The sequence below is a fragment of the Cyprinodon variegatus genome, unplaced genomic scaffold, assembly GCF_000732505.1.
Source record: "Cyprinodon variegatus isolate N-32 unplaced genomic scaffold, C_variegatus-1.0 Scaffold498, whole genome shotgun sequence".
Classification (NCBI taxonomy): Eukaryota; Metazoa; Chordata; class Actinopteri; order Cyprinodontiformes; family Cyprinodontidae; genus Cyprinodon; species Cyprinodon variegatus.
The window spans coordinates 152,266-158,281 of record NW_015150951.1 but is presented as its reverse complement, the minus strand read 5'-3'; the positions used below and the strand labels follow the sequence as shown (position 1 = coordinate 158,281).

The 6,016-nt window shown below is 42.2% G+C and overlaps 1 protein-coding gene across 1 annotated transcript in view; it reads left to right on the top strand.

Moving 5' to 3' along the window:
• The first annotated feature begins 1,045 nt into the window (after nucleotides 1–1,045).
• smad1 (SMAD family member 1) overlaps nucleotides 1,046–6,016 on the top strand; it is a 27,662-nt gene continuing 22,691 nt past the window's right edge. Inside the window, exon 1 of the mRNA XM_015390430.1 lies at nucleotides 1,046–1,159. The gene's annotated coding sequence lies outside the window, so the exon portion shown is untranslated. The remainder of the gene's footprint in view (nucleotides 1,160–6,016) is intronic.

The window sequence follows — 6,016 nt, the reverse complement described above, 5'->3', positions numbered from 1 at the left end:
TGTGTGTGTGTGTGTGTGTGTGTGTGTGTGTGTGTGTGTGTGTGTGTGTGTGTGTGTGTGTGGGGGGGGGGGGGGGTCCCCTAGTTAAAAGTTTGGGAAATCTTCCTCCTGTCTGTGCTCATCATGATCATCATCCTCCTCCTCATCATGCCCCCTCCCTGTCCTCCACCATCTCTACCTTCACGCGCTGTTTTCCCAGATTTATTCACGTGCAGCTCGCGCCCGCCTCACTCAGACATGCTGCCGCCAGCTCTGTGACGTCACATGCAACAGCAGTCTCCACCGCTTCAAGCGTAACCCTCCGCGAGTCCTCAAGAGAAACTAGTCCCCGTTATCACGGCCGCCGTGAACTTGAAAAGCTCAAACTAAAAAGTGTCATTTATGGTTAGAGATTAATTAAATCCCGTATTCTCATGAAGTGTTTGGATTGTTCTGAAACTTTGGGATTACGGTGCAAATGCATTGCTTCTCTGATGGCTGATCTTCTTTATCAACTGTCTTTTTAAGTTAACATTAGTCGTTTCACACCGGATGTTGGAAAATAACCATGCATGAAACCTTGTTTGTAATATGGTTGTATTTTGCAGTTTTTCTCAGGCTTCTTATCACATCACAATCAAATAAACTGAAAGGAAGGCCAAGTGCAAGAGTTTGCTGCAAACAAAGCACCTACTTGAAATCTAAAAATAAAAGAGAACTGATGTAATCATGGTTAGAAATGTCTATGTTTTGTTAAGATCAAATGTACAACAGAAGATGTGTGAATTTAAGGGGTTTGTCTCATGTAAGCCAATCATTTTGCAGGTTTTTGGCCAATTTGATAATAAATATTCTTTTACCATGTACCTAAAAGGAACACGCAGCTTATTCATCCATCTAATGAGGAAAAAATGCGTTTCCTTCTGTCAATCTCCGCTAAATTAACCAGAAACATATTGTTTCTTAGTTACATAATCCACGTTGTCCCTGCTGTGAATGAAGATGGTCCAAGTGGGAAGAAAGTAGATCCTCTCGCTGCATCCCGCGGCGTGATACTGTCGCTGAGGGGAGGGTGAGGCGGCCTGCCGACACTCTGACGCCAAGCCGGGCTGAGGCGGTGGGTCGGCTCAGGAGGGGCAGCAGACAGAGCCACGGCAGGGCGGCAGGGACAGAAAAAAAGGTAGGAGAAAACTTCTTCTTATTGGCACCAAAACATGTACGGAGGGTTTGTTTTTGTACACCTGTCCCAGGTTGACTGTGCGCGGCTTGGTTTGTGAGAAAATAGATCCAAACGGTCAGCAGCTCTCAGCTGTGTGTCAAACTTTTCTTCTTCCTTTTTCACTCCGACACACTGAACTATTTCTACTCCAGGCTGTTAAAAGCAACATCTGAGGCGTTTAACGTTTCAAGGGAAGGATTTATTGAAGATTTATCCTACTCTCTGTTTATTTTAAAGTATTATTTTCAAAAATGAAGCGTAAAGCTTTTAAAAGTAATGCAACAGACCCCTTTGGTTTTGTAAAAATACTCATAATAGGGAATAAATGCCTGTTAAAGCACGTAAAGTTTCCCTTTGTCTGTTGTAAAATGGGAATTTGTCTCAATAACTTCCAAAAATCAAATTCCTGTCTCCACATTGATTGTTAGAGAGGTGAAAATGATCATCTTTAATGATCATTCCAATATAAATCAGTTTGGGGAGCTAGAACTCCTAATGTTTTCAGTGATGAGTGGCTGATGTCAGCCATAAATGTGTGACTGGCTGGAGAAGATGCTACTAACCCTGAATGACATCTCTGAATTTCAGAATATCTGCAAATAAATCAGACAGAAGCCTCGAATAGGATCAAATGTGTACGAAACACCAGAGAGATTATTAATCCTCCTTCTGCTAAATTAATCAATCATTTTCATTATTATAGTTCTCAAAAAACACATAAAACAAGCAGCTTCAGACTAATAAGCTGTTAAATGTTTATTGCTGTGAATATTATTGCCCCTTCCTCAGATAAAACCAGAGAATAGTTTATTAGTCAGTCAGACCCGCCTGCAGCTCATCAGCTTTTGTTTTGAAACAGAATGAAACCAAATAGATGCATCCTCAGACTTTTATGCCCTGACCATTTGACTGAGAATATTATTGTAACAGCTGAAGCTGTCTGCAGAGTAGCCTTCTTTCAGCCAGCTCACTGGCAGGTTGCAGCAACAGGTGGGGGAGGGGCAGAACCGGAGCTACTATAGGCGTCATAAAAAGAAAACACTTTTGCAGTTTTTTCCGCACTCAAGAAAATCAATCTGTTGGTGTCGGTAGATAAAAATACATGGGGAAATATGCTTCAAATTTCATATTTCCTATTTTTGTTTGTGATCTAATCAATCGGCCCAATTCCCCACAGATGTTTCTAAAAGCTTAGAAACCCTCCACACAGAATAAGGATGAACTTTGTTTCGGAAACAATTTCATCTAGATCACTGAAATAATGAATTTCAAAGCCAAAAGATGTGGCGGTGCGGCCATGTTTGAGGATTGGGCGGCTTATTCATATCTGTCGTCATCTTTATCAATAATATTTTGTACATCCAGATCCCCTAAGACTCTTCAGGGACTGTAAATCATTGCATATATTCTGTGGCGTAGCTGTATCTGGATCTCTTTGGAAGAGGACAAAGGAGAAGCAAGGGAGCGACAGACCTTCAGCAGCTGAGACTGATCTGCTGACATTATTGAGGATGACATATCAGATTACCCAAAGGACAGGAATTTGTCCTTGTTCATGCTACAGATCCAGCTGTATTGTTGCTCTGCTTTCTCCAGCATTTTCAGAGCTTTTTTGAGGCCAATTTGTGGCTCAGATTAGCACCTTTGTTGTGCTTTAACATCCTTTACTCATCCTGTCTGTGCTTCGTCTGTCCGTGGTAGCACCCTATAGAAAACCTGCAGTGTGCAAACAGCACCCAGCTGCAGCCCTTCTTGCCTGTCTGCATGGTGAGGATACAGTAGCCTGGATATCACGGGGTGAGGTGTCCTCTCTAACATAACACTGAGTGCCGAGCGTGTTTGACACGGCAGCCTGAAGAACCCGTGTGTTTGCTGGTAATGTCTGCTGCGGTTCTGCCGACAGCTGTGTCTGGGATGTAAAGAATCTGATTCCTGTGATTTACCTCCGAAACTCAGAAGTTCTGTTTGCTGCTGCCCTCCGTTTATTTCATCTTCACCGCCCCTGGATCTGTGTTTGCGTTCATGTCTGTCAGGAAGGATGACCCCGATGGCTAAAACAAGCCTCCTGGGTCAGCGCCGTGTCTGGCCGGGGACGCCGACACCTCCCGTCTGTCTGTGGTTATTTCCAAGCTCTGTGACTGTTGTATTGACTGGAGCAGCTATGGCTGGAATCTGCATCTGCTGCTGGATGTAGGCTGGTGACCAAACTTACAGTTCAGATTCCACGCAGGAAACAAGTGTGATATTTCCTCATACCCAGGAAAAGATCACACTTGATGGCATTTTCCAATCCATGACGATGGAGAAAAAAAGGGAAAACAATAGCGTATTATTCTCTTAATGTGTAAATAATCCAGAAATACAAATTTAAAAGTAGCAGGGAAATATTCAAACAACTATCAGGGCTCAAAATATTGTCATTAACATGGATATTGGGCATTGTTGTCCATTTTAAAATATCTGTCCCGTATGATAAACTGGCCGATATTAACTGCTGTTTATTTCTATCCATTTCTGTTTTTATTTCAGGAAGGGGAGGGGTAGACTGGTCTGAAGTGTTTGTCTGGTCATGTGCCGTAGCAAAGGATAGGATTGTGGGTGTTTAACTGAAGTAGAGAAGTGCTGTGGTTGGTTTTATGATGTATACAGGATACAATATCTGGAAACATCAGGTAATATCGTAGCCTAGTAAACTAAGCCCCACCCACCAGCGGCCAAAATCATTTTTGCCTGCAAGTTTGGAAGCGTTTAAGAATCCAGTCATTTTTTCTGCCTTCCCGTATGGATGCTTTGTTTCTAATAATTTGGCATCTCCTCTTTTAAACTGAGGCAGCTGGTTATAGTCATGAATAGAGAGAGTGATGCATGTTTTTGGCCAGATAGTCATTTTTTCCCCCCCTGTCATCCTTTAATGCGTGCAGCGCTCTCTGATCCATCAGTGCATTCAGCAGCTATAAGATCATCTGAAGCTCTGGCATTGCTGCTCCTCCTGCTTCCATCCATTGTCAGTGCTTGGTTGGATTTGTTAATAAAGGTTTCTTTATGTTTAAATTGAAACCTCTGTGAGATCTGTTATCTTTGTGACATATTTATCAAGTGAAGGAAAGGAATATAACATCAGTTTTAAGAACCTGCTGCTTAAAAACCAGCAGCACATGTCGATGATCAGTTACCCTGGAGTCCAAATAATCACCGTCTGCCTCAAAAAAAACCTGCGTCGATCATCTTCTGGACTTAGAGGATAAATGATAAACATTAGAGCTGAAATGATTAATCAGATGAATGCATTATCTGATTAATCATCAACTAATTTGTTAATTGAATCGTTAGCTCAACTAACAGAATCTAAAACAGGACATTTGATGAACATTTTTTTTTTTCTATACTCGGACTACTTATTTAGAAATTTTAACTTTTAAAATGTATTTCCTTTTAGATTAATAAAAAAAAAAACAATAATCAACAGGTGCAGTCCTAATATAACCTGATTTATTTGTTTTACCTGAAACGGCAAAGCAGCCAATATTCCTGAAGGATAAATGCTATTACATTGACAGCAGTGTATTCTGTCACACCTGTTTATCACTTAGAATTAACATAAAACACTTGGCAGTAGAGTTCAAGTCTTATCGTAAATATTATTCCACCTTTTTTAACATCTCAGCTGTGTGTGATACAGATAAAACCCTCAGCTGGTTGATCAGCCTGGCAGTTAGACGTCCAGCTTTGGCTAACGACCTACACTAGTAACAGTGTTAATAAGATAAAGCAGAGGGTTTCTACTCCACCTTCACAGGTTTGCAGGCTGCATATATTCCCTCACAGTAGAACCCAGAGGTAAAGCAAGGTGGCTTTCTTTCATCCAGCTGACCAGCAGTGAAGAGCAGCAGGTGGGATCTGTGCAGTGCTGAGTCGTTCTACCCACGGCCCTTTCTCTGTACGGCTTTTAGGACAGAAAAAAAAGGAAAGTCTGGAAGGTTTATCGACTCTCAGTTGCCCGTTTAAAGCTCAGTAAATTGATTTAGTTAAAATGACGACATTCAGAGATGCTGTTCTTTTCCTGAATAAAACAAAAGGAATGAACAGAACCTGAAGCTAGCACCTCCCACTGACTGCTTGGTTCTGTTAAACATCTCCAGCGCAGAGTCGTGATCATCTGAAAGAGCCCCCCCGCCCCGTCTCTTCATCGTTCCTCCTCTTCACCCCTCAGCCTCTCCAGCTTCCTGCTCTTCTCTGTTTATAGCTGCTGACTCCATTGAGCGGGGGTTAATGGAGGCCCCATCTAGGACCCTGCTGATAAATAATGTAGCTCCTTCATAATGCCCCCTCCCTGGGGAGGGTCCAGAGAGCATCATTACTGCCGGCTCATCCCACACAGAGCAGCCTTAAATTGATTAACCGACACTGGAGCGGTGCAAAGTGATCCATGTGGCTAGCAGAGCGGCTAACATCTCGCACCAGGTGGGTCAGAGCCCCCGCCTGCTGGTGTCGCATGATCCCACTATGTGCTCCCATTACCACCAGTCTCTGTCCAGTGGGCTAAATGATGACCCTAACCTAATATGGTGGGGGTGAATGATGGTGAGTGTGGTTGCATGTAGGAAGGTTCCTAGATTAAAAAAATATCTAAACTGAAATGAGTAAAAATATTTCTGAAGAAGTGAATCTTTAATAAGCAGCCACTGATTTGGTAAAAGTTCCCTTTTTCCTGAAAGATTAACTGATTAACAGCAGCTACAAAAAAAACTACAGAGTATAAACATTTTCCATTAAAGATGAATGTAAAATTACACGTCTGTGCCCATTATCCGTTATTTA